Below are 20,351 nucleotides of genomic sequence, written 5' to 3'. Positions count from 1 at the left end.
CGCCTTCTGTCTCGCTGCACCCTACGCCTGGAATAAACTTCCTGAGCCCCTACGTCTTGCCCCATCCTTGGCCACCTTTAAATCTAGACTGAAAGCCCACCTCTTTAACATTGCTTTTGACTCGTAACCACTTGTAACCACTTGCCTCCACCTACCCTCCTCTCTTCCTTCCCGTTCACATTAATTGATTTGATTTGCTTACTTTATTTTTTGTCTATTAGATTGTAAGCTCTTTGAGCAGGGACTGTCTTTCTTCTATGTTTGTGCAGCGCTGCGTATGCCTTGTAGCGCTATAGAAATGCTAAATAGTAGTAGTAGTAGTAGTAATGTGTCTCCAGGAGCTTCTGCCCAGGAGAGAAGGATTAGGATGACAGTTGTAGTTGGTGATTAATTATTATGCCTGTAGATAACTGGGTGGCTGGTGGATGTGAGGATCCACACATCACCTAGATAAGATTTTAGATACTGCTGGGGAGTAGCTGGCTGTCTTGGTACATGTGGGTACATAGGAAAATGTAGGAGGGAGGTTCTAGAAGCCAAATTTAGGCTCTTAGAAAGCTCAAAACCTGAATCTCTAGGGTAGCATTTTCAGAAGCGATCCCCATTCCACGCGCAGTGCCCAGTAGACAGTCAGAGCTCCAAAGTCTCAATGCATGGATGAGGCGATGGAGCAGGGAGCAGGGATTTAGATTTGTTAGGAACTGGGCAATATTCTGGGGTAAGGGGAGCCTGTTCTGAAAGGGTGGGCTCTACCTTAACCAGGATGGAACCAGGCTGCTGGCTTCAACATTTAAAAAGGAGATAGAGCAGCTTTTAAACTAGAAATTGGGAAAGACTGACTGTCACTCAAAAGTGCATAGTTTGGAACAAGGTATCTTTAAAATATATCACCAAAACAGGGAAGGTTAGGGCATCCCGATAATGAGGTTCTAGTTGAAACCATAATAGATCAATTGTCTTTAAAGAGCAGACAGATTTTCAAGATTGCAATTAACACTGTCAGCTGCTGAGCAAATTGTGAATTGGAACAACAAATATTGTTTGAAATGTTTATATGCAAATTCCAGAAGAAATGGAAATAAATTCTTATAAGAAATAAGAATATATTGCACTAAATGAAGAGAGAGCTATAATAGGCATCTCTGAGACCTGGTGGAAGGAAGATAATCAGTGGGATACTCATACCAGGGTACAAATTATATTGCATAGATAGTGTGGATTGAAAAGATCTGCAGGACACAAAACACATCTTGGAATCCCAATAGATAGAAATTACATTTGTAAAGGGGATAAGGATAATGATAAGAGTGTACTATCGTCCACCTGATCAGGATGAACAGACATGTAGAAATGTTATCAGAAATTAGGGAGGCTATCAAACTGGGCAACACAATAATAATGGGTGATTTCAATTATCCTGATATTGACTTGGTAAATGTAACATCAGTGCATGCTAGGGAGGTAAAATTCCTTGATGAAATCAATGACTGCTTTATGGAGCAGCTGGTTCAGGAGGCAACAAGAGGAGGAAAAATTCTGGACCTAGTCCTTAGTGGCGCGCGTGATCTGGTGCAGGATGTAATAGTGCTGGGGCCACTTGATAACAGTGATCATAATATGATCAGATTTGATATCAGCTCTAGAGTAAGTACACACTGGAAATCTAATACATTAGCATTTAACTTGCAGAAAGGAGACTATGATAAAATGAGAAGAACAGTGAAAAAAAAAAACTTAGAGCGGATGCGAAGGTCAAAACTTTTCTTCAGGAGTGGATGCTGTTCAAAAATACCATCCTGGAAGCCCAGGCCAAATATATTCCATGTATTAAAAAAGGAGAACGGAAGACCAAAGGACAGACCAAAATGAGGGGGAAGCTATTAGAGCTAAAAGAAAAACCTTCAGAAAATGGAAGAAGGAACCGACTGAAAATAATAAGAAACTGCATAAGGAATGGCAAGTCAAATGCAAAGCACTGATAAGGAAGACAAAGAGGGACTTTGAAAAAAAGATTGCATTGGAGGCAAAAACACATAGTAAAAACTTTTTTAGGTATATTAAAAGCCGGCAAAAGAATTGGTTGGACCCGCTAGATGCAGAGGCTAAGAAAGCAAATAGAATGTTATGAATTATTTAAAAAGGAATGGAAAACAAATCGGAAAATGTTATAATTCCTTTGTACCACTCCATGGTGCGACTTCACCTCAAATACTCCTCAAATACTGTGTGCAGTTCAGGTCACCACAACTCGAAAAAGATATATTGGAATTAGAAAAGGTACAGAGAAGGGCAATGAAAATGATAAAGAGGATAGGACGATTTCCCTATGAGGAAAGGCTAAAGCAGCTAGGGCTCTTCAGCTTTGAGAAAAGGCGGCTGAGGGAGAGATACTAGGACTAGGGGGCACGCAAAGAAGGTACTTAGTAAATTTAAAATGAGTCAGAGAAAATATTTCTTCACTCAATGTGTAATTAAACTCTGTAATTCGTTGTCAGAGAATGTGGTAAAAGCAGTTGGTTTAGCAGGGTTTAAAAAAGGTTTTGATAATTTCCTAAAAGAAAAGTCCATAAGCCATTATTAAGATGGACTTGGGGAAAATCCATTGCATATTCTAGGATAAGCAGCATAAAATCTGTTTTGGTGTTCTGGGATCTTTCCAGGTACTTGTGACCTGGATTGACCACTGTTGGAAACAGGATGCTGGGCTTGATAGACCTTCAGTCTATCCCAGTATGGCAATGCTTATATTGTTAAGGCAATTCGGCAAGGCACAGACCTGGAGAGAGAGAGAGCAGAAGAAGGTGATGTTGCTGTTAATGGCAGTGGGGGAGGGGCATGGAAGGAGAGACTGAGGCATTCGGGTGTGGGGAAGGAGACAGATGGCTGGAGAGGGAAGGCAATTTGATGGTCAACAGGCAAAACACAGGGAGGGAGAGCAGAAGGAAGTGCTGTTAATGGCAGGGGGAGGGGGTATAGAAGGGGAGAGATGTTGAGTAGGGGTCAGAGAGATGGCTGGAGATGGAAGGCAGCATGCAGCCAGTCCCAGCACTAGAGGGAGAACTAAATGTCAAAGTTGGGGGTAGGGCTGGGGGCTGCCTTCCGACCATTGGCTTATTGGGTCCTGCTACTACGCTGCCAGCCGCTTCTTGCTCTTTGTCCTCACTCTTTATGACACTCCTCCCTACTACACTAGTTCACACTCGCTACTACTCGCCACGCCACTGTCACCACATATTCTCAAACCCACAAAATGGCACGCCCTTATGGCACACTATTTCAACTGTTGTGGCAGTGGTGGGCAGTGTAGCAGCAAAAGAGTCCAATCATGGTCATCCTCAGTGTGGTGATGTCATGTATGGGGACAGGGAAGCAGTTAGACCAAAGATGTTTGAGTAAGACTTTGACGTATCACTGTGCTCTGTGTGCAGTGGACTTTGGGAGTCAGTGTATCAAAGAGGAGGGACAGACAGCTGAATTGGAGGAGGCCAAAGCCCATTGGTGAAGTGATCTGTGAAATGTGTTGCCTTTACCATGGTTTACCACACCTCCCTGTTCTTGCAATATTCCCGCAGCTCAGCTGTTGATCGTGGCTCACTTGGGGAGGTACCGCAACACTCCAATTGAAAAATGCTGCCTTAGGTGAAAGAAAAAGAATTGGTCCACTGTAAGTTGATCCTAGTGTGTCTGCTGTCCATTTGCCTGCCTGCTCCAAAGCCAAGGCAATCAGGTGCCAGTTAAATATGCCAGTTAAATAACTACACTTTTCTTTTCTTTGCTCACTTTAATTAACTGGGAAACTTAAGAATGTCACTAGTGGGAAAGCTGTGCCAGTTCTTCATATTTGGCCTAGTCTGTGAGTACTCGAGAAATTGGGTAGTCTGCTCCCTTCTTAGTTACCTAGAAAGTATTAGGGGTAATACAATACAGCTTAGGCTGGAATTCAGCAGCTTAGGTGGTGTGTTTATAAATTCTGTCCTAAATCTATGAGTCTGCTATTCCCTGGAATCCTGTTCCCTAGCTGTGTAAGGTTGTGGCCTTGCCTCAACATTTTACTCTGGTACCAGCTTTTAAGCTCCCAGTTGGTTAATCTCTTCAAATTCTACTCTACTAACCGGACTGCTCATGGTCCGGATCGGCTGACGTAAAGGGCTTGGTTTATGCCCATGATATTCTGATTGGCTTTCTCTCTGGATTTATTTTTTTGGTTTTAATAGTTCGGCTACTACTTCAGGCCTTCCACCTTTGTTTCCAAAGATCTTACTGTGGTGCCTTAAGTCATCAGAGTAAGGCATATAAAACCATTGTTATGGTGAATCTTTTCATTTCTTCTCTATGGGGTAGATATTCAAAGGGATTTAACTGCACTCGAAAAACTGCTGCCTAGTTAAACGATGCTGAGCCAGCCGGGCACTGATATTCAGCGTCACTTAACTAGAGTGGCCCTAAATATTTCAGCTAACCAGTCATTCCCTAACTGGTTAGGATGGGGGCAGAGCTGCAACTTAGCTGGTTAGCAAAGATAGTCAGTTCACTAATTTTGTGCTTTCTTAGCCAAACTTAAGACAGCAAAAGGGCTGTCCTAACTTTGTGCAGAGTTAACTGAGCACCGGTTGGAATATCAGCCAGGGCCTGGTTAACTTCCAGATCAGCACACATAATGAGATATTCAATGCTAGGAGTCATGTATGTCCCAGCGTTGAATATCCAGGGTTAATTCAACCCATAGCTGTGAGCGGCTTACCATTGTGGGCTGCATATTACCCCCCAGATTCTCTCCATCTAAAATTTCTATACTGTCCTACCAAATCTTGGTTATCGAAGATGTTTGTAAAGATCCCTCCACTTTTATGTCTGATATAGCCCTGGAGTTTTTCTTTAGCATTTGTAACTTAGTTTGGTTCTATGTAATGCAATCCAGCCTTTGTACCCTGAAAATAATAAGAAACAGCATAAGGAATGGCAAATCAAATACAAAGCACTGATAAGGAAGGCAAAAAGGGACTTTGGAAAAAAGATTGCGTTGGAGGCAAAAACATATAGTAAAAGGTTTTTTAGGTATATTAAAAGAAAGAAGCCGGTTGAAGAATTGGTTGGACTGCTAGATGATTGAGGGGTAAAAGGGGCACTCAAGAGAAGACAAAGCTGTAGTGGAGAGATTAAACGAATTCTTTGCTTCGATCTTCACTGAGGAAGATTTAGGAGAGATACTGTTGCCAGAAATGGTATTCAAAGCTGACGAGTCGGAGAAACTGAATGAAATCTCTATAAACCTGGAAGATGTAATTGCGCAATTTGACAAATTGAAGAGTAGCAAATCTCCTGGACCAGGTGATATTCCTCTCAGAGTACTGATAGAATTGAAACTTGAACTTGCGGAACTATTGTTAGTAATATGTAATTTATCTTTAAAATCAAGCATGGTACCGGAAGATTGGAGGGTGGGCAATGTAACGCCAGTTTTTTAAAAAGGTTCCAGAGGAGATCCAGGAAATTATAGACCAGTAAGTCTGATGTTGGTGCCAGGCAAAATGGTAAAGATTATTATAAAGAACAAAATTACAGAGCATTTTCAAAAGCATGGATTAATGAGACAAAGCCAACATAGATTTAGTGAAGGGAAAACTTGCCTCACCAATCTATTACATTTCTTTGAAGGCATGAATAAGCATGTGGATAAAGGTGAGCCAGTCATTATTGTGTTTCTGGATTTGCAAAAGGCATTTGACAAAGTACATCCTGAAAGACTCCAGAGGAAATTGGAGAGTCATGAGAGAGGAGGTAGTGTCCTATTGTGGATTAAAAACTGGTTAAAAGATAGTGGGACTGCTGGTTTTTAACATATTTATAAATGATCTAGAGGTGGGAGGTAATTAAATTTGCTGATGACACAAAGTTATTCAAAGTTGCTAAATCACAAGAGGATTGTGAAAATTTACAAGAGGACCTTACGAGACTGGGAAATGGCATCTAAATGGCAGATGACGTTTAATGTGAGCAAGTCAAAGTGATGCATGTGGGAAAGAGAAACCCGAATTATAGCTACTTAATGCAAGGTTCCACATTAGGAGTCACCCACCAGGACAAGGATCTAGCAGTCATTGTTGATGATACATTGAAACCCTCTGCTCAGTGTGTGGCAGTGGCTAAGAAAGCAAATAAAATGTTAGGTATGATTAGGTAAGGAATGGAAAACAAAAATGAGGACGTTATAATGCCTTTGTATCACTCCATTGTGCGACCCCACCTCGAATATTGTGTTCAATTCTGGTCACTGCATCTCAAAAAAGAGATAGTGGAATTAGAAAAGGTACAGAGAAGGGTGACTAAATTGATAAAGGGGATGGGACGACTTCCCTGTGAGGAAAGGCTAAAGCAGCTAGGGCTCTTCAGCTTGGAGTAATTATGGCTGAGGGGGCATATGATAGAGATCTATAAAATAATTAGTGCAGTGTAATGGGTAGATGTGAATCGCTTGTTTACTGTTTCCAAAAATACTAGGACGCAAAGAAGCTTCTAAGTAGTAAATTTAAAACGAATCGGAGAAAATATTTGTTCACTCAACATGTAATTAAAGTCTGGAATCGTTGCCAGAGAATTTAGTAAACACAGTTAGTTTAGCGGGGTTTTAAAAAAGTTTGGATGGCTTCCTACGGGAAAAGTCCAAAGACCATTACTAAAGTGGACTTGGGGAAAATCCACTGCTTATGTCTAGGATAAGCAGCGTAAAATGTATTGTACTGTTTTGGGATCTTGCCAGTTACTTGTGATCTTGATTGGCCACTGTTGGAAACAGGATGCTGGGCTTGATGGACTTTCGGTCTGTGCCAGTATGGCAATACTTATGTACTTTGGGCTAGGCCTTATTTTGCTACATGTTTGAAACCCCTCCCTATTTGGGAACTGCTTTGCTAGATCCCACAGTTTGTGTTCTGGTATGGATGCTAAGGAAGGAGAAATCATATCTGTCTTGATAATTTTATTTCTTTTTGTCATACCAGACTAGTCCAGAAACCCACTCTACTTGAATATTACCAAAATTTGCTTCCTTTCTGGATCCTTCACCTGTTCATTTTTCACGTCAAGCTGCTTCTATTTTGAGATTTTTCTACCTTCTTATTGGTTTCGGGTATCTCCTGACTGAGTACTCTGTCAATAGAGTACAATAGGTCCAGATACATTTGGAGAGCAGTTTGTCAGTATACTATAATAGTGCCCCTGTTGGCATAAGTAATGGATGAATGTATTATTTGATCTGGCGGATGAACATGACCTCTACTGGCCATCTGAAATCCTGAACAGTTTGAGGCTGCATGGTGCTGTTATGGGGTGAATCACATAGAACTACTTTTTCTGTCTCTATCTGCTTCGTTGACAGACATAACCCCCCCAGTTTCTGGACAGGTCTGGTAGGACTAAAGGAAAGAGAAATTTTCAAATAATTTCTACTTACTTTAAATCAAAGGTCCCCTCTTATTTTAAATTAAAGGTCTCTTCTTATTCATGATATGATCTTTGAGCATAACTTACAGCTCCTCTGTATCACAGAAGATTTACTAAGATGGTGAGTCCCCTTAATCTGCAAAATGGCTTCCTAATTTTTCATTCCTATAATAGTGCAAACAAACACCACCAAAGGGTGCTTTACTCCTTCAAAAAGTACAAATAGTAGGGGACATACCATGAAGTTACTAAGCATTACATTTAAAAGAAACAGGAAAAATGTTTTTATCACTCGATGCTTAATTAAGATCTATAATTTATTGTCGAAGGATGTTGTAAAAGCTGTTCTCCTAAGACAAAGCAGGCTTATAATTCTCACAAGTGGGTGACACCGACCTGTGTTGCCTGGTCCAGAAAATTACCAAAGTCTTAACGAGAGCTTTGTAGAGCGAGAGACATGTCCCACTGCGCATGTGCAAGTGTCTTCCCGCCCGCCATGAGAACGCGGTCTCCTCAGTTCTTTTTCTACTGCGGTGAAGAGAGGGCATGGTTTTTTTTTTACCCTCCTCACATCACATGATCCTAGAGAGCTTTTTTTGTGTTTCGGCTATTTTTATTTTATTTTTTCATCCTTTGTGTTCCTGTTGTGGAACCCTCGTCCTTTTATTTTTTTTTCTTTGTTATAGTGATTTTGCCCGGTTTTAAATTTCCTTTTAGTTCCCATCATCATCAGGCCGCTTTTAGGCCTTGACTTCAGCCAGGAACTTTCCTTTTTGTTTTTGTCATGCCTTGCCCCTTTTTCAGGCGCCATCGCTTCATTTAATTTAGCCAAGGAAGTTTTTCCTTCCATTTCCACGAAGGTTCCCAATGGCTTCAAGCTCTGTACCCAGTACATTCGGACAATCTCTGAGAAAGACACCCATTCTTGGTATCTACAGTGTCCTGGGCACGACCATAGCCCCACTAACTGTGTTCTGTGTCTTAACATGAAGAAGATGACCCAGGTTTCCAGAGAGGCTCGAGAGAGGATTTTTGGAGACAAGTCCGGTTCCTCGACATCGATGTCAAGCATCACACTGGCATTGGGAGCTTTAGTAAGCATGGTTGCTGCTAGACCCTTAGACACTGGGAGCAGTGAAGCATCGAGTGGGTCTTCACCTGCCTCGAGGCCTCCTACTGTGCAGGGCTCCCTGGACCGTCCATTGTTGGACCTGACCCCGAGACGATGTGTGGATTCGACGTTGACCTCGTCAGCACAGAGGAGCCTCTGTGACACGTTGGTCGCTTTCGACACATGGTGCTGGGAGCTCTGGGGCATCAAAGGATTCATCACCTGAGAATTGTTGGCGCCTGGAGGACCACTCCCCCTCCATACAGGAGGTGCCGATGCATCTGTCTCCCAGCAGCCAAGACCCTGCTCCTGTATCAACCGAAGAAAAAGTATTTAGCGTCGGTGTCTCAGCTTACAGGTTTTTGTGGACCTGGCGTGGGCAATTAACCCGAGTCCCTGAGGAAAGCATTGAAACCCGCGGTGTCGGGCGTAACCAGGGGAAGCCTATGTGGATTGCAGACTTCAGAGACATGGACATGGTTTAAAGATAAGTTTATTATTTATTGAGCACATTCTGTTGGAGCACTCCTGTGTGTTTGCAATAGCACTTTCAAAAAATTCACAATTAAGGGATAGCCCGATGAAGAGATGCTATGCCACTAGGCAAAATAACTAATGATATTGCCTTTATAAGTGGTGTCTCCTGAGGGCTCTCTTAAAGAGTACACAATAATAAAAAATTTCTATAATAAGAATTTGCATATATATAAATAACAAATAAAGAAAGAAAGTAAAAGGTACTGCTATTTGCAGGCATTGAGTTAAGATCTTTGGTTTTGTAGTTCACCTGTATCAACCCCGGCAGTTCTGCAACATGTGCCTGACTTTTCCTGGTATAGACCCTCAATGAGTGCATCTGGGCCTTGCTGGATGGCCTCGTGCAACGGTGTACATTGACATCTGGGGTGCCTGTGGTTTGGCCCCAGTGTCAGCTGCCACCTAAGCCAGCACTCCAACTTCGTCCTCTAGATTGTTCACTTGTCTTTAGATTGTTCTCTTGTCTTTTAGATTGTAAGCTCTTTGAGCAGGGACTGTCTTTCTATGTTTAAATTGTACAGCACTGCGTAACCCTAGTAGCGCTTTAGAAATGTTAGTTAGTAGTAGAGAAGAGACGGCTAAAGGGAGATATGATAGAAGTCTATAAAATATTGAGTGGAGTGGAACGGGTAGACGTGAAGCATCTGTTTACTTTTTCCAAAAATACTAGGACTAGGGGGCATGCGATGAAGCTACAAAGTAGTAAATTTAAAAGAATCAGAGAAAATATTTCATCACTCAATGTGTAATTAAACTCTGGAATTCGTTGCCAGAGAATATGGTAAAGGCGGTTAGCTTAGCGAGGTTTAAAAAGGATTTGGATGATTTCCTAAAGGAAAAGTCCATAGACCATTATTAAATTGACTTGGGGAAAATCCACTTCTTATTTCTGGGATAAGCAGCATAAAATGTATTGAGTTTTCTGGGATCTTGCCAGGTATTTGTGACCTGGATTGGCCACTGTTGGAAACAGGATGCTGGGCTTGATGGACCTTTGGTCTGTCCCAGTGTGGCAATACTTATGTACCAGCTCTTCAAAAGCGTCCACTTGCAAAGCTCAGTGTGCAGATTGTCTGACCTGGCAGAGATGCTCCCTCCAGAGCAGTCCAAGTCAGTTCGCTAGTTGGTCAAACAGCAGAAGGTATGTTGAAAGTTCTTGGCCAGGGGCACTTACGACACTTTTGATGTGGCATCCAGGATTTCTGCTCAAAGTATAGCAATGCACAGACTCTCACGGCTACACGTTTCTGACTTGGAACATTCTGTTCAGCAGAGGTTGGAGAATGCCCCATGCCGGGGGGATAACCTTTTTGGAGAGAAGGTTGAGGAGGTCATAGACAAAATAAAAAAACACACTGATAACATCTCTTCTCCCTCCTGTCGGGCGCCTTCTGCCCCTCAGCCAGGAGGACTTTTGGCAAGCCATGGAGGAGATCCTATTATTATCCTAGGAGTAGGTACAACCCTGGCTTGCCAGCCTACTCAGGCTCAACCCCAGCACTCTTGTTCACATCAACAACGTGCGCCTAAAGCCCCTGCTGCTCCCTAGACAAAACAAGGGGCGAACTTTTGACTGGCTCCAGCAGAGCATAGCTGCAGTAAAAGTGTCTGTCCTGGATGACTTGCCGGTTGGAGGAGGTTGAAAAATGGCCTCTTATAACCTCCGGTGGGTTCTTCAAATAGTCCGTCTCTGATTTGCGCTTAATTGGTATCTCAAACCTCAAATTTCCCACCAAGAGCTCATTCTTTCCTCTCTTAGCACAGGCAAGTACTTGCAGTGGAACTCTCTGCCTTTCTGAAGGCTCATGCGGTCAAACCCATTCCACCAGGGGAAGAAGGGCAGGAATTCTATTCCAGATACTTCCTTGGGCGAAAGAAAACAGGGGGGATGTGTCCAGTGGTGTGCTGATAAATGTTTAACAACAGGCTCTCTCCCTGGTCCACCTCTGCGTGCCCCCCCCCCCCAATCCACCTCTGCGCCCCCTCCCAAATTGCAGAGCTGACTATAGTCGGGAAGAGAGCCTGGGGGGGGGGGGGGGCAATGCATTACTCTCTCCAGGAAAAAAAAAATTAAATGATCCCAGGTTTCCAATCTAATTCATGTTTAATGCGGGATAAAATGCCATAAATAAGTAAATAAATATAAACTTTTAATGTTGAGCACCTGATTCTCAAAGTGGACATATTCCAAACACTATAATGAAAATGATTTTTTTCTACCTTTGTTGCCTGGTGACTTTGTTTTTCTGATCATACTGGCCCAGTATCTGATTCTGCTGCTATCTGTCCTCTTAACTCAGTTTCCAGGACTTCCTTTCCATTTATTACTTTACTTTCCGCCTTTCTTCTTCATTTCTTGCCCTACATCCGTAAGTAAAAGCTGGGTTCTACTCCGTAGACTTGACTGTCCAATGGATCCAGCTTCTACCTATTTTCTTCATCCATGTGCAGTTTTTCTCCTCTCTTCCTTTTCCCTCATCTCCTTCCTCACTCTTCCGACCCCTTCATCCATGTCCAGCATTTCTTCTCTCTCCCTTCCCTCTCCTCCATCCATGTCCAGCAACCCTCCCCTGCCCTCCCCTCCATCCACCCATGTCCAGCAACTCTCCTCTCCCCTCTCCTCCCCTCCATCCACCCGTCCAGCAACTCTCCTCTCCCCTCCCCTCCCCTCCATCCACCCATGTCCAGCAACTCTCCTCTCCCCTGCCCTCCCCTCTATTCATCCATACCCAGCAACTCTCCCCTGCCCTCCATCCATCCATATCCAGCGATTCTCGTGTCTCCCCTGTCCCCCTCCATCCATACCCAGCGATTCTCTTCTCTCCCCCTGCCCCCCCTCCAGCCATCCATACCCAGTGATTCTCTTCTCTCCCCTGCTCCCCTCCAGCCATCCATACCCAGCGATTCTCTTCTCTCCCCTGCCCCCCCCAGCCATCCATACCCAGCGATTCTCCTCTCTCCCCTGATTACCTCCGTCGAAGCGGCCGCGTCATTGAAAGCCCTGCCCGTCTCTAGCCTTCCCTTCGTGAATTCGTTCCCTCAGAGTCCCGCCCTCGCGGAAAGAGGAAATTACATCAGAAGGCGGGACTCTGAGGGAACGAACTCACGAAGGGAAGGCTAGAGACGGTCAGGGCTTTCAATGACGTGGCGCTTCGATGGAGGTAATAACAACGATTTAACCCCCCCCCCCCCCCCAGGGCGGTACAGGCAAATGAGGGCAGTGGTAGGAGGTGAGGTAAATGGGGTAAGCATGGCTTGTGGTGTCCTGCCATGCTTACCTCATTTACCGGAGCCGGCTCGCCCTGCAGAACAACTGGCTAGCAAGATCTTTAAAAATTTAACAACTGGCTCTTGCGAGCTGGCTCCAGCACACTCCTGGATGTGTCCCATCCTAGACCTAAGGTCCCTGAACAAATTCCTAGTCCGAGAAAAGTTCAGGATGTTTTCCCTGGGCACCCTTCTCCCAGTGATTCAGAAAAATGATTGGCTATGCTCTCTGGACTTGAAGGATGCATATAGTCACATCCCAATACTTCCAGCCCACCAAAAGTATTTCTGATTTGTCCAGCCCACCAAACGTATTTCCAATTTCTGCTTGGAACACTTCACTTTCAGTAACGCGTTTGCCTTTTGGCCTCTCATCAACTCCCAGGGTCTTCACCAAATGCCTAGCAGTAGTTGCAGCATCACTACGCAGACTGGGAGTCCATGTGTTTGCATATCTTGATGATTGGCTGGTAAAGAGCACCTCAGAGGAGGGTGCTCAGGAGTCCATGCGGATGACTACTTGGGTGCTCAAGCTACTAGGGTTCATTTTAAACTACCCCAAGTCCCATCTCCACCCTGTTTCAGCGATTGGAGTTCATAGGAGCCCTGCTCAGTACTCAGTTGGTACAAGCCTACCTCCCGGACACGAGAGCGGACCGATCTTCTTGGACTCGTGTCAAAGGTTTGTGCCTCTCAGTAGGTCACAATTCGGCAGGTGGTTGAGATTGTTGGGCCACATGGCTTCCACAGTGTATTTTTACACCCATGACACGCTTTCACATGAGGGTCAGCTGAATTGACCCTGCTTCTCAGTGGCATCAAGCCACGGGAGTCTGGAAGATGTCATCCAAATGTCCCCAGAGCTTGTATGCTCCTGTCACTGGTGGACCATTCAATCCAATTTGACTGTAGGACTTCCATTCCAAATTCCTCAGCCACAAAAAGTGCTGATGACGGATATATGTCTCCTGGGATGGGGAGCTCACACAGATGGGCTTCACACCTAAGAAGCTTGGTCCTCTCAGGAAACAAATCTTCAGATCAAACTCCGGGCGATGTGGACCTAAAGGCTTTCACCAAATTATACTCGTTCAAACAATCAGGTTGCAGAGTATTATACCAACAAGCAGGGAAGCACCAGATCACACTCTGTGTCCGGAGGACATCGGATGTGGCATTGGGCTCGCCAACATGGTGTGTTCTTTGCGACACTTATTTGGCAGACAAAAACAATACAGTGGCCGACAGTGTGCAGAATATTTCAACCGCATGAGTGGTCTCTCAATATGGGCATAGCCCGCAAGATGTTTCATGTGTGGAGCACCCCCTTGATGGATCTTTTTGCCACTCAGTTCAACCACAAGGTCCCTAAGTTCTGGTCCAGGCTTCAGGCCCCACGACCGACTAGCTTCAGATGCCTTCCTTTTCAGTTGGGGTCAGGTCTTCTGTATGTGTATCCTCCCATACCTTTATGAGGAAGACTGTTGAAACTCAAGCAAGACCATAGAACCATGATTGTGATTGCGCTGTACTGGCCGCAGCAGATATGGTTCCCTCTACTTCTGGAGTTATCCGAGGAACCATGGAGATGAGAGTGTTTTGTGACCCTCGTCACGCAGAACAAGGGGTCTCTTCATCTCAATCTTCAGTCTCTGGCTCTCACAGCATGGATGTTGAGAGCTTAGAATTTGGTTCCTTGTGTCTTTCGGAGGGTGTCTCCCAGGTCTTGCTGACTTCCAGGAAAGATTCCATTGAGAGGTGCTATTCTTTCAAATGGAGGAAGGTTTGTCATCTGGTGTGACAGCAAGGCCCTAGAATCCCTTGCTTTCCCTGCACAGACCCTGCTTGAGTACCTTCTAAACCTATCAGAGTCTGGTCTCAAGACCAGCTCCGAAGGGTTCACCTTAGTGCACTTAGTGCTTATCATCAATGTGTAGACGGTAAGCACATCTCAGGACAGCCTGTAGTTGTTTGCTTCATGAGGAGGTTTGATTTTCTGAAAGCGCCCGTCAAACCTCCACCAGTGTCATGGGATTTCAACATTGTTCTTACCCAGCTGATAAAAGCTCCTTTTGAGCCACTGAATTCCTGCCATCTGAAGTACTTGACCTGGAATGTCCATTTTCTTGGTGGCTGTACTTCAGCTCGTAGTGTCAGTAAGCTTCAGGTCTCAGTAGTGGATACAACTTATACTGTTTCATCAAACAGAGTAGTCCTCTGCACACACCCCAAGTTCCTACAAGTGGTGTTGGAGTTCCATCTTAACCAGTCTATTGACTTGCCAAAATTCTTTCCCCAACCTCGTGCCCATCCTGGCGAAAGCAGCTTGTACACCTTGGATTGCAAGTGAGCATTGACCTACTACATGGTATGGACAAGGCTCCACAGACATTCCGCCTAGCTTTTTGTTTCTTTTGATCCCAACAGGATGGTGGTCGTCATCAGGGTAATGCACCATTTCTAATTGGCTGGCAGATTGCATTTTCTTCACTTATGCCCAGGCTGAGCTGTACCTAGAGGGTCATGTCACTGCTCATAATGTCAGAGCCATGGCTTGTTTGGTAGCCCATTTGCAGTCAACTTCCATTGAAGAAATTTGCAAGGGTGCAACGTGGTCTTCAGTCCACGCATTGACATCACACTACTGCCTTGAGCAGGATACCCTATATGATATTGGTTCGAGCAGACTGTGTTTCAGAATCTGTTTTGGGGTCTAGAATCCAACTCCATCCTCCTAATGCCATTTTATTCTATTCCAAGCTGCATTCCTCATTCAGATTGTATATATTTTCAGGTTAATCTGTGTTATGTGCTCGCCATTGTGAGGCACTGTTGACCAATGTTTGTTGTTTTTTGGTGAGCCTGGATGGTAGGGATTCCCCACATGTGAGAATAATAAGCCTGCTGTCCTCTGAGGAAGCGCAGCAACTTACCTGTAGCAGGTGTTCTCTGAGTACAGCAGGCTTTATATTCTCACAATCCCTCCCACCTCCCTTGGTGTTGTCTCTTTTGTAGTTTTTTACTTTATGTTTTTGCTATAGTACTAAACTGAGGAGACTGCGTTCTCACGGCGGGCAGGAAACCACTCACACATGCACAGTGGAGCATGTCTCGTACTCCCACAAAGCTCTCGTTAGACTTTGTAAATCCTGGACGGCGACACAGGTTTGGCGTCACCCACTAGAACACCTCTACAGGTAAATACCTGTGCTTTGTTGTAGCTGGATTTAAAAAAAAAAGTTTGGGTAATTCTCCGAGGGCAAGCAGGCTTCCAATTCTCAAAACTGTGTAGATGATCCGCGTCGGCCTGGATTCGGCACACTAGCATAGTAAACTTCGAGAGCCTTCTGGAGTTCGAGCTGCGTCCCACCGCGCATAGCGCGGGGTGCCTTCCCACCTGCAGCACATCCTCTTCACTTCAGTTTATTTCTTTCCATGAGAGGAAGTGGCTGTGTTTTTTTGGTCGCTCCTTACAGGCCCAGGAAGAGCCTAACCACATTTTGGAGCTTTTTCTCTTGTTTTTTTTCTTTTATTATTTCTTGTTTTTCTCACTATTAAAAAAGAAAAAAGGTTTTCTTTATTTCTTAGGTTTGGCCCGCATTTAAGTTTTCTTTCTTTTTCGTCACGGCCCTCAATTTAGGCCAGGGTTATCCTTCTTTTGTGCCTTTTCCTCTTTTTTTCGGCTCAGTCGCGACTTTGATTTTACTGGAGCCATTTTCCCTTCCACGTCGTCGAAGACTCCCAGTGGCTTCAAGCGTTGCTCTCATCTCGGGTACTGATACACATTCTTGGTGTATTTGGTGCCTCAGGCCCGACCATAGTCTGGCAAATTTTCTCCTTTGCCTTTGTATGAAGAAAAAGGCACAAATTTCCCGAGAAACTCAACGAGAAAAAACTTTTTGGAGCTCGGTCCGGTTCTTCGATATCGAGATTGGAGGTAGAGATGGCTGTTGCGAGACCCCTGAAACACTGGGAGCAGTGAGGCATCGAGTGAGTCTCCACCTGCCTTGAGGCCTCCTGCTATGCAGCTCCCCACCACCCCCCCCCCCCCCCCCCCCCCCCCCCCCCCCCCACCCCCCGGGACCGACCATTGTCGGACCTGGACACCGAGGCAACGTGAGGATTCCATTGTCATCATCGGGCACCGAGGAGTTTAGATGAAGTGCATCAGGCAAAGGCCAAGAAGCACCAACAATGATCTCCTTTGGCGTATGGTGTCAGGGTTCTCCAAGTAGTCCGATAGGATGCACCCTCAATTTGTTATCCAAATCCTCCAAATTGTGCCCAACAGAGCTCATTCATTCAGCTCTCAGCACAAGCAGTGGTTGCAGAGGAACTCTCCAACCTTCTAAAGGCCCAAGCGGTCAAACCGTTCCACCAGGGGAAGAAGGACTGGATTCTTATTCCAAGTACTTCCTTCTACAGAAAGAGGGGGGATGCGTCCCATCCTAGACCTAAGGGCCCTGAACAAATTCCTAGTCCGAGAAAAGTTCAGGATTATTTCCCTGGGCACCCTTTTTCCCATGATTCAGGAAAACAATTGGCTGTCTCTGTGGACTTGAAGGATGCATATATACACAGATTCCGATACTCCCAGCTCTCAAGAAGTATCTTCTATTTTTGCTGGGAACACATTACTTTCAGTACTTCATGTTGCCTTTGGCATTGGGTCAGCTCCCAGGGTTTCTACAAAATGCCTAGCGGTTACTCGTAGTGTTGCTACGCAGGCTGGGACTGCATGTGTTCCTTATCTCAGAGATTGCTAGTGAAGAGCACCTCGAAGGAAGGTGCTCAGGAGTCAATGCAGGATGACTGTTCAGGTGCTGGAAACTACTAGGGTTTAGTTACAAACTACCCCAAGTCCCATCTCCATCCAGTTCGACAATTGGAGTTCATAGGAACCCTGCTCAATACGAAGAATGTCCGAGCATATCTTCCGGAGACGTGTGTGGACAATCTTCTGTCCCTTGCGTTCAAAGTTAGGACATCGCAGCAGGTCACCGCTCGGCAGATGTGAGATTGTTGGGCCACATTGGCTTCCACAGTATATGCTACACCCATGGCACTTCTTCACATGAGGTCTGCTCATGGACCCGGCTTCACAGTGGTATCAAAACACAGGAAGTCTGGAGGATGTCATCCGAGTGTCCCCGGAGCTTGTGCGTTCTCTCCAATGATGGACAGTTCGGGCCAATTTGACCTTGGAACTACCATTCCAAATTCCTCAGCCACAAAAAGTGCTGACAATGGCTGCATCCCTCCTGGGGTGGGAAGCGCATGTAGATGGACTTCACACTCAAGGAGCCTGGTCCCTCCAGGAAACAAGGTCTTCAAATCAATCTCCTGGAGCGCGAGGCAATCTGGAACGCTCTAAAGGCTTTCAGAGATCGATTGTCCAACCAAATTATCCTTATTCAAACAGACAATCAGGTTGCGATATATTACACCAACAAGCAGGGGGACACTGGATCTCGCCTCTATGTCAGGAAGCAGTCCAAATGTGGCTTTGGGCACACCATCGCGGTATGTTTCTCTAAGCCATTATCTGGCAGGCATAAACAACGGTTCTCTGTTACACCAGAATGTAAAACCAAACATTCATTCATTTCAATTTTTTAATTTTTTAAATTTTGGCAGTGCTCAGTTGTGCTGATGTGCATAAAACCATATGATATGAAGTAAGGACCTCAGCTTCCAAACATCACAGCACAAGTCCTTCCTGCCTTTCCTTGTTTGTCAAATCTAACAAATCTTGCGCTGCCTCAGTAGACTATCCTATATCAATTAACAGGTCACAACTAATATCTGAGGTAAAGAGTTCTTCACTTATCTTTGATGAGTAGATGCCTGAGTCAAATTTACTCCATATCTCCCAATATTCAGTGTTATGTGTTTTAAAATCTTCTTTTTCCTGACGTGGTAGCCATAAACAATGGCCTGGCTGACAGACTGAGCAGGATAATGCAACCTCACGAGTGGTCTCTGAATATGGCCATAACCCACAAGATGTTCCAAGCGTGGAGCACCCCCTTGGTGGAATACTTTGCCACTCAACTAAACAAAAAAGCCACTCAACTCAGTCACTAGGTTCCTCAGTTCTGTTCCAGGCTTCAGGCCCACGATAGATTAGCGTCAGATGCTTCCTCTTCATTGGGGGACAGGCCTTTCTGTAGCGTATCCTTCGATGCCTCTAGTAGGAAAGACTTTGTTTGAAAACTCAAGCAAGACGCGGAACCATGATTCTGATCGCGCCCTGTTGGCTGCCGACATATTGGGTTCCCTCTGGAATTGTCCTCCGAAGAACTGTGGAGAGTGGAGTGTTTTTCTGACCCCTCAGCACGCAGAACGCCGTGGTCATTTCTACATTCCAACCTCCAGTCTCTGACTCCCACAGCCCGGATGTTGAGAGCCTAGAATTTGCTTCCTTGAGTCTTTCGGAGGGTGTCTTCTGGGTGTTGCTGGCTTCCACTAAAGATTCCACTAAGAGGTGTTACTCTTTTAAATGGAGGAAGTTTGCCATCTGGTGTGACAGCAAAGCCATAGATCCCCTTTCTTGCCCTACACAGACCCTGCTTGAATACCTTGTACACTTATCAGAGTCTGGTCTTAAGATCAACTCCGTAAGGGTTCACCTTAGTGCACTTAGTGCTTTTCATCAACGTGTAGAAGGTAAGCCCGTCTCAAGGAGTGCCTTTAGTTGTTCGCTTCATGAGAGGTTTGCTTTTGTTGAAGCCCCTGTCAAACCTCCACCTCTGTCATCAGATCTCAACATCATTCTCACCCAGCTGATGAAAGCTTCTTTTGAGCCACTGAATTCCTGCCATATGAAGTACTTGACCTGGAATGTCATTTTCTTGGTGGCTGTTACTTCAGCTCGTAGTGTCAGTGAGCTTCAAAAGCCTTAGTAATGGATGCACCTTATACTAAGTTTCTCACAACAGAGTAGTCCTCCGCCCGCACCCTAAGTTCCTGCACGAAGGTGGTGTCAGGTTTCATCTGAACCAGGCCGATTGTCTTGCAACATCTTTCCCCGACATCATGTCCCACCCTGGTGAAAGCAGCTTGCACATCTTGGACTGCAAGAGATGCGTTGCCTTTTACATGGAGCAGACGGAGCCCTTCAGACAGTCTGCCTAGTTGTTGTTTTCTTTGATCCCAAACCGGAGGGAGTTGCCATCGGTAAACCTCATCATTCAGTTGGCTAGCAGATTGCATTCCTTTTGCTTATGCCCAGCTGGGCTGACTTGGGGGGGGGTCATGTCACGGCTCATGATGTTAGGAGCCATAGCTGCATCAGTGGCCCACTTACAGGTCAGCCTTCATTGAAAGATTGCAGGCTGCGACGTGGTCTTCAGTCCACACATTCACATCTCACTACTGCCTTGAGCAGGATACCCTATACGACAATCGGTTTGGGCAGTCAGTGTTGCAGAATCTGTTTGGGGTCTAGAATCCAACTTCACTCTCCTAGGCCCATTTTTACTTCTGTTCCATGCTGCACATTCATCTAATTGGTGTTTTGTTTCAGGTTAAATCTCCATTCAATCCTCGCCGTTGCAAAGCCCCTATTGACCGTTTGTTGTGTTGGGTGAGCCTGGATGCTAGCGATTCCCCAGTTGTGAGAATTGGAAGCCTGCTTGTCCTCAGAGAAAGTGACAGTACTTACCTGTAGCAAGTATTCTCTGAGGACAGCAGGCATCACATTCTCACAACCCGCTCACCTCCCCTTGGAGTTGATTCTTCTTGATTTGTTTTATTTTTATGCTATTGTATTAAACTGAAGTGGATGTGCTGCTAGCAGGATGGCACTCCGCGCATGCGCAGTGGGGACACGGCTTGCACTCCAGATGGCTCTCGAAGTTTTACTATGCTAGCTAGTATGCCGAATCTCGGGTGGCGCGGATCGTCTACCTGTTTGTTAGAATGTGAAGCCTGCTGTCCTTGGAGAATTCCTGCTACAGGTAAGTATCTTCGCTATCTGGGGAAATCCATTGTT

At 45.2% G+C, this 20,351-nt stretch overlaps 1 protein-coding gene across 2 annotated transcripts in view; it reads left to right on the top strand.

Annotated features, from left to right (window-relative positions):
- The window catches only part of USF2 (upstream transcription factor 2, c-fos interacting), a 344,237-nt gene that overhangs the window by 239,519 nt on the left and 84,367 nt on the right, over window positions 1-20,351 (top strand). The gene's annotated exons all lie outside the window — the stretch shown is intronic.

Source organism: Microcaecilia unicolor, chromosome 8 (assembly GCF_901765095.1).
Source record: "Microcaecilia unicolor chromosome 8, aMicUni1.1, whole genome shotgun sequence".
Taxonomy (NCBI): Eukaryota; Metazoa; Chordata; class Amphibia; order Gymnophiona; family Siphonopidae; genus Microcaecilia; species Microcaecilia unicolor.
This window is presented reverse-complemented; position numbering and strand designations above follow the sequence as displayed.